The following is a 12,498-nucleotide window of genomic DNA, read 5'->3' as shown; positions in this document are numbered from 1 at the left end:
TAGATTATCTTTTATTAAATTTTATTATCTTTTATTTAATTTTATTATCTTTAATTAAATTGTATTATCTTTTATTTAATTTGATATATTGTATTTCATTTGATTATCTTTTATTAAATTTGATTATCTTGCATTTAATTTAATTATCTTTTATTTAATTGTCGAATTTTTATTTAATATTATTATCTTGTATTTAAATGTATTATCTTTTATTTCATTTTATTATTTTTTATTTTTTTATATAATTGTATTATATTTTATTTAATTTGATTATCTTGTATTCAATTTTATTATGTTTCATTTAATTTTATTATCTTTAATTTCATTTTCTATCCGCGTGACTTTACCGAAAGAACCGAGAACATGAATTTCTGCAGCAACGAAAGTTTCAAGTCAAAATTTAACGAATTAATTGATTGATCGATCGATTGGGGGGGGGAGGAGAAGGTGGGGGTAGGGAAGGAGGGAGGAGGACTGGCGGAACGACGTTTCGGGCAATGCCCCCCCCCCACCCCCCCGTGAGTGGAAGTTCCGGCTGGACGCCCCGACCGGTTCGTGACGCCTCCTCCCTTAGGTCGACTCAGCCTCAAACGAGTCACCTGGTGTAGCGGTGTGTGGTGGTGAACATCGCCAGCGCTGTGGAGAGACAAAGGCGGCCGGGCGTGGTTGTGGCCACCAACCCCATCGAGTGCCACAGCGTCGGTAGCCGTCGTAGGCGCTGCTGCTACTCGCTGAGCGGCGGGGTGAGCAGATTGGGTGGCCACCCACCCGCTCACCCACCCAGCTACTCACCCACCCACTCACCCACCCAGCCACTCACCCACCCAGCCACTCACCCACCCAGCTACTCACCCACCCAGCCACTCACCCATCCAGCCACTCACCCATCCAGCCACTCACCCACTCACTCACCCAGCCACTCACCGATCCAGCCACTCACCCATCCAGCCACTCACTCACCCAGCCACTCACTCACCCAGCCACTCACCCACTCACTCACCCACTCTGCCACTCACCCACTCACTCACTCACTCACCCACCCAGCCACTCACTCACCCACCCAGCAACTCACTCACTCACCCACCCACCCACCCAGCCACCCACCCACCCACCCACTCACCCACTCACTCACCCAGCCACTCACCCACTCACTCACCCACTCTGCCACTCACCCACTCACTCACTCACCCACCCACCCACCCACTCACCCACTCACCCACCCAGCCATTCACTCACCCACCCACCCACTCACCTAACCAGCCACCCATCCACCCACTCACTCACCCACCCACCCACCCAGTCAACCCCCACAACCCTGACCACCACTGCCCCCTACCCAGCGCCAAGTTGCCAACTCGCCCTCTTGACGCCTGCGGTGCGGTGTGTGGTGTGGTGTGTGGGGCGGTGTGGTGTGTGGTGTGGTGTGTGGGGCAGTGCGGTGTGTGTGGTGTGTGTGGTGTGTGGGGCGGTGCAGATTCTGCGGCGTGGGCAGGGCAGTGTGGAGCAGTGTGTGGGGCGGTGTGGGGCAGTGTGGTGTGTGTGGTGTGTGTGGTGTGGGGCAGTGTGTGGTGTGGGGCGGTGTGGGGCAGTGTGTGTGGTGTGTGTGGTGTGGGGCAGTGTGTGGTGTGGGGCCGTGTGGGGCGGTGTGTGTGGTGTGTGTGGTGTGTGTGGTGTGGAGCAGTGTGTGGGGTGGGGTGTGGGGCAGTGTGTGGTGTGGGGCGGTGTGGGCAGGGCGGTGTGTGTGGTGTGTGTGGTGTGGGGTGGTGTGTGTGGGGTGGTGTGGGCAGTGTGGTGTGTGTGGTGTGGAGCAGTGTGTGGGGTGGGTGTGGGGCAGTGTGTGTGGGGCAGTGTGGTGTGTGTGGTGTGGGCAGGGCGGTGTGTGTGGTGTGGGGTGGTGTGTGTGGTGTGGGGCGGTGTGTGTGGTGTGTGTGGTGTGGGGTGGTGTGTGTGGTGTGTGTGGTGTGGGGTGGTGTGTGTGGTGTGTGTGGGGTGGTGTGGGCAGGCTGGTGTGTGTGGTGTGGGGTGGTGTGGGCAGTGCGGTGTGTGTGGTGTGTGTGGTGTGGGGCAGGGCAGTGTGGGGCAGTGTGTGCGGTGTGGGGGGCGGTTTCAAACTCTGCGGTGTTGGGCGACTGCGTTGTGGGGCAGGGCGACTCTGCGGGGATCATTTCCATCGGAACTCCGGCGCGGCCGCGCGAGGGTCGCCCTGCGGAGCAAGCGGCGAGTCACGGAGCGGAGACCGGCCGACTTGGAACGGCACGGAACCTCACCGCGACCGCGCTGCTCCGACCTCCACCTCCTCCTCCTCCACCACCACATCATCATCATCGTCGTCGTCGTCGTCTTCGTCGTCGTGGAGAGTTTATAAGACGAGATGGAGCCCCTCTCGGATCGATCGGCGAGAAACCGGCGAACTCCATCCAGCACCGGGCACGGAGTTTTAAGCAGCAGCAGCAACAGCGGCGGTGGTGGTGCCATCATCATCAGCAGTGGCAGCAGCAGCAGCAGAATCATCATCAGCAGCAGTGGTGGTGTCATCATCAGCAGCAGTGGCATCAGCAGCAGAATCATCATCAGCAGCAGTGGCATCAGCAGCAGAATCATCATCAGCAGCAGTGGTGTCATCAACAGAATCATCAACAAAATCAGCGGCAGGAGTGGTGACATCAACATCATCATCAGCAGGAGTATCATCAACATCATCATCAGCAGTGGTTTCATCAGCAGCGGAATCATCAGCAGCAGTGGTGACATCAACAACATCATCATCAGCAGCAGGACTATCATCAACATCATCATCAGCAGCAGGAGTGGTGACATCAACATCATCATCATCAGCAGTATCAACATCAACATCATCGTCATCAGCAGGGTTCTGGTTGTGCGACTCGCTGGGTCTCGCCCGGCATGCGACTCAGCATCATCATCAGCAGCAGCAGCAGCAGCCTGGCCAGTGAGTGGTGATGATGTGATGATGATGATGATGTGTGATGTGTGATGATGGTGGTGGTGATGATGGTGATGATGGTGATGATGTTATGATGATGATGGTGATGATGGTGATGATGGAGATGATGGAGATGATGGTGATGTGATGATGGTGATGATGGTGATGATGATGATGATGATGAGTGATGATAGTGATGTGTGATGTGTGATGGTGATGTGATGATGGTGATGATGGTGATGATGGTGATGATGATGGTGATGTGTGATGGTGATGATGATGGTGATGATGGTGATGATGATGATGTTATGATGATGATGGTGATGATGATGATGGTGATGATGGTGATGATGGTGATGTGATGATGGTGATGATGATGATGGTGATGATGGTGATGATGGTGATGATGATGATGTTATGATGATGATGGTGATGATGGTGATGATGGAGATGATGGTGATGATGATGATGAGTGATGATAGTGATGTGTGATGTGTGATGGTTATGTGATGATGATGATGGTGATGATGGTGATGATGATGGTGATGTGTGATGGTGATGATGATGATGGTGATGATGGTGATGATGATGGTGATAATGGTGATGATGAGTGATGATGGTGATGATGAGTGATGATGGTGATGATGATGAGTGATGATGATGATGGTGGTGATGATGGTGATGTGATGATGGTGATGATGGTGATGTGATGATGGTGATGATGGTGATGATGGTGATGATGAGTGATGATGGTGATGATGGTGATGATGGTGATGATGATGGTGATGATGAGTGATGATGGTAATGATGGTGATGTGATGATGATGATGGTGATGTGTGATGGTGATGATGATGATGGTGATGATGGTGATGATGGTGATGTGATGATGATGATGGTGATGATGAGTGATGATGGTAATGATGGTGATGATGGTGATGATGATGGTGATGATAATGATGGTGATGATGATGGTGATGATGGTGATGATGATGAGTGATGATGGTGATGATGAGTGATGATGGTGATGATGATGGTGATGATGATGATGGTGATGATGATGATGGTGATGATGAGTGATGATGGTGATGATGATGATGAGTGATGATGATGGTGATGATGGTGATGATGATGATGAGTGATGATGATGATGGTGATGATGATGATGGTGATGATGATAATGATGATGGTGATGATGATGAGTGATGATGATGATGAGTGATGATGATGATGAATGTGATGATGATAATGATGATGGTGATGATGATGATGATGTCCCCCCACGACCCCAGCCTGCTGTGCCGTGACGCTCTGCGTCTGCCTTGTCTGCGTCGCCGTGTCGGCGGCGGAGGATGAGGGGGACGGCGGTGGCGCTGCCCCGGCTCTCGGCACCTGCCGGGAGATCCGCCAACTCGCAGCGTTCGTGGAGGTGAGCGGCGCGGGGAGAGAGCGAGCGGGAGAGAGTGTGTGAGAGTGTGAGAGTGTGAGAGTGTGAGAGTGTGAGAGTGTGGGAGTGTGAGAGTGTGAGAGTGTGAGAGTGTGTGAGAGTGTGAGAGTGTGAGAGTGTGTGAGTGTGAGAGTGTGAGAGTGTGGGAGTGTGTGAGAGTGTGAGAGTGTGAGAGTGTGAGAGTGTGAGAGTGTGGGAGAGTGTGAGAGTGTGAGAGTGTGGGAGAGTGTGAGAGTGTGAGAGTGTGAGAGAGTGTGAGAGTGTGAGATTGGGTGTGAGAGTGTGAGAGTGTGAGAGTGGGGAGAGCGTGTGGGAGAGAGAGAGTGTGTAAAGAGAATGAGTGAGCTAGTGTGAGTGTGTAGTGAGAGAGCGAGTGGGTGAGTGAGTGTGAGAGAGTGGGAGAGAGAGTGGGAGAGAGAGTGTAGAGAGTGAGAGAGAGTGTGAGAGAGTGGGAGAGAGAGTGGGAGAGAGTGTGGGAGAGTGTGAGAGAGTGTGAGAGAGAGTGTAGAGAGTGAGAGAGAGTGTGAGAGAGTGGGAGAGAGAGTGGGAGAGAGTGTGGGAGAGTGTGAGAGAGTGGGAGAGAGTGAGTGAGAGAGTGAGTGTGAGTGAGAGTGTGAGAGTGTGAGAGAGTGTGAGTGTGTAGTGTGAGTGAGAGTGAGTGCGTGAGTGAGTGAGAGAGTGAGAGAGCTAGTGTGAGTGCGAGAGAGTGGGCGAGAGTGGGAGTGTGTGTGTTAGTGATGATGATGAGAGACGCAGACTCCAAATCTACAGCAGCAGCAGCAGGCGTCGTCAGGGTCGTGATGGAACCCACGACCTCCTGTAGACCAGGCGAGGTAGTCAACATCTCACAGCCACCGTGATGATGATGATGAGAGAGACACAGACCTCCTGTAGACCAGGCGAGGTAGTCAACATCTCACAGCCACCGTGATGATGATGAGAGAGAGACACAGACCTCCTGTAGACCAGGCGAGGTAGTCAACATCTCACAGCCACCGTGATGATGATGAGAGAGAGAGACACAGACCTCCTGTAGACCAGGCGAGGTAGTCAACATCTCCTAGCCACCGTGATGATGATGATGAGAGAGACACAGACCTCCTGTAGACCAGGCGAGGTAGTCAACATCTCACAGCCACCGTGATGATGATGATGATGAGAGACACACACCTCATGTAGACCAGACGAGGTAGTCAACATCTCACAGCCACCGTGATGATGATGATGAGAGAGACACAGACCTCCTGTAGACCAGGCGAGGTAGTCAACATCTCACAGCCACCGTGATGATGATGATGAGAGATAGACACAGACCTCCTGTAGACCAGGCGAGGTAGTCAACATCTCACAGCCACCGTGATGATGATGATGAGAGAGAGACAGACCTCCTGTAGACCAGGCGAGGTAGTCAACATCCCATAGCCACCGTGATGATGATGAGAGAGAGACACAGACCTCCTGTAGACCAGGCGAGGTAGTCAACATCTCACAGCCACCGTGACGATGATGAGAGAGAGACACAGACCTCCTGTAGACCAGGCGAGGTAGTCAACATCTCACAGCCACCGTGATGATGATGATGATGATGATGAGAGACACAGACCTCCTGTAGACCAGGCGAGGTAGTCAACATCTCACAGCCACCGTGATGATGATGATGATGATGAGAGACACAGACCTCCTGTAGACCAGGCGAGGTAGTCAACATCTCACAGCCACCGTGATGATGATGATGATGAGAGACACAGACCTCATGTAGACCAGGCGAGGTAGTCAACATCTCATAGCCACCGTGATGATGATGATGAGAGAGAGACACAGACCTCCTGTAGACCAGACGAGGTAGTCAACATCTCACAGCCACCGTGATGATGATGATGAGAGAGAGACACAGACCTCCTGTAGACCAGGCGAGGTAGTCAACATCTCACAGCCACCGTGATGATGATGATGATGAGAGAGACACAGACCTCCTGTAGACCAGGCGAGGTAGTCAACATCTCACAGCCACCGTGATGATGATGATGATGATGAGAGAGAGACACAGACCTCCTGTAGACCAGGCGTGGTAGTCAACATCTCACAGCCACCGTGATGATGATGAGAGAGAGACACAGACCTCATGTAGACCAGGCGAGGTAGTCAACATCTCCTAGTCACCGTGATGATGATGATGATGAGAGACACAGACCTCCTGTAGACCAGGCGAGGTAGTCAACATCTCCTAGTCACCGTGATGATGATGAGAGAGAGAGACACAGACCTCCTGTAGACCAGGCGAGGTAGTCAACATCTCCTAGTCACCGTGATGATGATGATGATGAGAGACACAGACCTCCTGTTTTTATTCATTGTGTATTTAATTATTGTTAATTTATTCATTGTTGATTTATTGTAAATGTATTGGTTGTTTATTTATTTAGTGAATATTTATTTATTTACTGTTGCTTTTATTTATTGCACATTTATTCATTGTTTACGTATTGTTTATTTATTCATTGGTTGTTTGTTTATGTATTGTGTATTTATTAATTGGTTGTTTTGTTTGTTAATTTATTTATTGTTCATTTATTGTTTGTGTATTTGTTTGTTTCCGCCCAGCATCTCCGTGCGCAGTCGGGAAGTGACGACGAAGAGAAATACATCGTGTGGCCACCTCAACTACTACAGGTCACACTCACCACTCACTCACCACTCCCTCACTCACTCACCACTCACTCACTCACTCACCACTCACTCACCACTCACTCACTCACCACTCACTCACTCACTCACCCACTCACTCACTCACTACTCACTCACCCACTCACCACTCACCACTCACTCACTCACTCACCACTCACTCACTCACCACTCACTCACTCACTCACCACTCACTCACTCACTACTCACTCACCCACTCACCACTCACCACTCACCCACTCACTCACCACTCACTCACTCACCACTCACTCACTCACTCACCACTCACTCACCACTCACTCACTCACTCACTCACCCACTCACTCACCACTCACTCACTCACTCACCCACTCACCACTCACTCACTCACCACTCACTCACTCACCACTCACTCACTCACCCACTCACTCACTCACTACTCACTCACCCACTCACCACTCACTCACTCACCACTCACTCACTCACTCACCACTCACTCACTCACCACTCACTCACTCACTCACCCACTCACTCACTCACTACTCACTCACCCACTCACTCACTCACTCACCACTCACTCACTCACTCACCAGTCACTCACTCACTCACCACTCACTCACTACTCACTCACTCACCACTCACTCACTCACCACTCACTCACTCACTCACCACTCACTCACCACTCACTCACCACTCACTCACCACTCACTCACTCACTCACCACTCACTCACCCACTCACTCACTCACTCACCACTCACTCACCACTCACTCACTCACTCACCCACTCACCACTCACTCACCACTCACTCACTCACTCACCCACTCACCACTCACTCACTCACCACTCACTCACTCACCACTCACTCACTCACTCACCCACTCACTCACTACTCACTCACCCACTCACCACTCACTCACTCACCACTCACTCACTCACCACTCACTCACTCACTCACCACTCACTCACTCACCACTCACTCACTCACTCACCACTCACTCACTCACTACTCACTCACCCACTCACCACTCACTCACTCACCACTCACTCACTCACCACTCACTCACTCACCACTCACTCACTCACTCACTCACCCACTCACTCACCCACTCACTCACTACTCACTCACCCACTCACTCACTCACCACTCACTCACTCACTCACCACTCACTCACTCACTCACCAGTCACTCACTCACTCACTCACCACTCACTCACTCACTCACCACTCACTCACTCACTCACCACTCACTCACTCACTCACCACTCACTCACCACTCACTCACTCACTCACCACTCACTCACTCACCACTCACTCACTCACTCACACTCACTCACTCACTCACCACTCACTCACCACTCACTCACTCACTCACCACTCACTCACCACTCACTCACTCACCACTCACTCACTCACCACTCACTCACTCACTACCCACTCACTCACCACTCACTCACACTCACTCACTCACTCACCACCACTCACCACTCACTCACTCACTCACCACTCACTCACTCACTCACCACTCACTCACTCACCACTCACTCACCACTCACTCACTCACCACTCACTCACTCACTCACCACTCACTCACTCACTGCACCACTCACTCACTCACTCACCACTCACTCACTCACTACTCACTCACTCACTCACCTCACTCACTCACTCACTCACTCACTCACCACTCACTCACTCACTCACCACTCACTCACTCACTCACCACTCACTCACTCACCACTCACTCACTCACCACTCACTCACTCACCACTCACTCACCACTCACTCACTCACTCACCACTCACTCACTCACCACTCACTCACTCACTCACTCACCACTCACTCACTCACCACTCACTCACCACTCACTCACTCACTCACCTCACTCACTCACCCACTCACTCACCACTCACTCACTCACTCACCCACTCACTCACCACTCACTCACTCACCACTCACTCACTCACCACTCACTCACTCACTCCACTCACTCACCACTCACTCACTCACTCACTCACTCACCACTCACTCACTCACTCACTCACTCACTCACTCACCACTCACTCACCACTCACTCACCACTCACTCACCACTCACTCACTCACTCACTCACCACTCACTCACTCACTCACCCACTCACTCACTCACTCACTCACTCACTCACCACTCACTCACCCACTCACTCACCTCACTCACTCACCACTCACTCACTCACTCACCACTCACTCACCACTCACTCACTCACCACTCACTCACTCACCACTCACTCACTCACTCACTCACCACTCACTCACCACTCACTCACTCACTCACCACTCACTCACCACTCACTCACTCACACTCACCACTCACTCACCACTCACTCACTCACTCACCACTCACTCACCACTCACTCACTCACTCACACACTCACCACTCACTCACTCACTCACCACTCACTCACTCACCACTCACCACTCACTCACTCACTCACCACTCACTCACTCCACCACTCACTCACTCACTCACCACTCACTCACTCACCTACTCACTCACTCACTCACACACTCACTCACTCACCACTCACTCACTCACTCACTCACTCACTCACTCACCACTCACTCACTCACCACTCACTCACTCACTCACCCACTCACTCACTCACTCACTCACTCACACCACTCACCACTCACTCACTCACCACCACTCACTCACTCACCACTCACTCACTCACCACTCACTCACTCACTCACCACTCACTCACCTCACTCACTCACTCACCACACTCACTCACTCACCACTCACTCACTCACTCACCACTCACTCACTCACTCACTCACCACTCACTCACTCACTCACTCACTCACTCACTCACCACTCACTCACTCACACTCACTCACTCACTCACTCACCACTCACTCACTCACTCACACACCACTCACTCACCACTCACTCACTCACTCACCACTCACTCACTCACCACTCACTCACTCACTCACACTCACTCACTCACTCACCACTCACTCACCACTCACTCACCACTCACTCACTCACTCACTCACTCACTCACTCACCACCACTCACTCACTCACTCACCACTCACTCACCACTCACTCACTCACCACTCACTCACTCACCACTCACTCACTCACCCACTCACTCACCACTCACTCATCACTCACTCACTCACTCACCACTCACTCACCACTCACTCACTCACTCACTCACTCCACTCACTCACCCACTCACTCACTCACTCACTCACTCACCACTCACTCACCACTCACTCACCACTCACTCACTCACTCACCACTCACTCACCACTCACTCACTCACTCACCCACTCACTCACTCACACTCACTCACCACTCACTCACCACTCACTCACTCACCACTCACCACTCACTCACTCACATCACTCACTCACTCACTCACCACTCACTCCCACTCACTCACTCACTCACTCACCACTCACTCACCACTCACTCACTCACTCACTCACTCACCACTCACTCACTCTCCACTCACTCACTCACTCACTCACCACTCACTCACTCAGCCCACTCACTCACCACCACTCACTCACTCACTCACCTCACCACTCACTCACTCACTCACCACTCACTCACTCACACTCACTCACTCACCACTCACTCACCACTCACTCACTCACTCACTCACTCACCACTCACTCACTCACTCACTCACTCACTCACTACACTCACTCACTCACCTCACTCACCACTCACATCACTCACCACTCACTCACTCACTCACTCATCACTCACTCACTCACACTCACTCACTCACCCACTCACTCACTCACTCACTCACTCTCACTCACTCACTCCACTCACTCACTCACCACTCACTCCACTCACTCACCATCTCACTCACTCACTCACCACTCACTCACTCACTCACTCACTCACTCACTCACCACTCACTCACTCACATCACTCACTCACTCACTCACTCACTCACTCACCACTCACTCACTCACTCACTCACTCACTCACCACTCACATCACTCACTCACACACTCACTCACCACTCACTCATCCACTCACTCACTCACCACTCACTCACCACACTCACTCACTCACCACTCACTCACATCACTCACCACTCACTCACTCACTCACTCACTCACCTCACTCACACCACTCACTCACCACTCACTCACTCACTCACCACACTCACTCACCACTCACTCACACACTCACTCACTCCACTCACTCACTCACTCACCCACTCACTCACCACTCACTCACCCTCACCTCACTCACTCACTCACTCACCCACTCACTCACTCCACTCTTCACCTCACTCACCACTCACTCACCACTCACTCACTCACCCACTCACCACATCACCTCACTCACTCACCCACTCTCACTCACTCACTCACTCACTCACTCACTCACTCTCACTCACACTCACTCACTCACTCACTACCACATCACTCACCACTCACTCACTCACACCACTCACTCACTCACACTCACCACTCACGATCACTCACTCACCACTCACTCACTCACTCACCCACTCACTCATCACTCACCACTCACTCACTCACTCACCACTCACTCACTCACCACTCACTCACTCACTCACTCACTCTCACTCACTCACCACTCACTCACTCACTCACCACTCACTCCTCACTCACCACTCACTCACTCACCACTCACTCACTCACTCACTCACTCACTCACTCACCCACTCACTCACCACTCACTCACTCACTCACCACTCACTCACTCACCCACTCACTCACTCACTCACCACTCACTCACTCACCACTCACTCACTCACTCACTCACTCACCACTCACCCACTCACTCACCCACTCACTCACTCACTCACCACTCACTCACCACTCACTCACTCACTCACCACTCACTCACTCACTCACCACTCACTCACCACTCACTTCACTCACCACTCACTCACACTCACTCACCACTCACTCACTCACTCACTCACTCACTCACTCCCACCCACTCACCATCACTCACTCCACCACCACTCAAACTCACCACTCACTCACTCACACCACTCACTCATCCACTCACTCACTCACTCACCACTCACTCACTCACTCACCACATCACTCACCACTCACACCTCACCACTCACTCACTCACTCACTCACTCACCACTCACTCACACTCACCACTCACACTCACTCACTCACACTCACTCACTCACTCACTCACCACTCACTCACCACTCACTCACTCACCACTCACTCACTCACCACACTCACTCACACTCACCCACTCACTCAGTCAACCACTCACTCACTCACTAACCCACTCACTCACTCACCACTCACTCACTCACTCACGACTTCGCTCACCACTCACCCACCCACTCATCACTCACCCAGTCAACCACTCACACACTCACTCACTCGCTCACTCACTCACTCACTCACCCAGTCAACCACTTCACTCACTCA

At 51.8% G+C, this 12,498-nt stretch overlaps 1 long non-coding RNA gene across 1 annotated transcript; it reads right to left on the bottom strand.

Annotated features, from left to right (window-relative positions):
- Positions 1-10,292: 10,292 nt before the first annotated feature.
- Positions 10,293-11,960, bottom strand: LOC144952602 (uncharacterized). The gene is made up of 3 exons (XR_013640643.1): positions 11,889-11,960; positions 11,118-11,164; positions 10,293-10,340 (listed from the first exon to the last, which is right to left on the bottom strand). It is a non-coding gene; the product is annotated as an uncharacterized LOC144952602 (long non-coding RNA).
- Between the last annotated feature and the right edge of the window lie 538 nt (positions 11,961-12,498).

Source organism: Lampetra fluviatilis, chromosome 68 (assembly GCF_964198595.1).
Source record: "Lampetra fluviatilis chromosome 68, kcLamFluv1.1, whole genome shotgun sequence".
Lineage (NCBI taxonomy): Eukaryota > Metazoa > Chordata > Hyperoartia > Petromyzontiformes > Petromyzontidae > Lampetra > Lampetra fluviatilis.
Note: the sequence above shows the minus strand (reverse complement) of the source record. Positions and strands in the feature narration are given on the sequence as shown.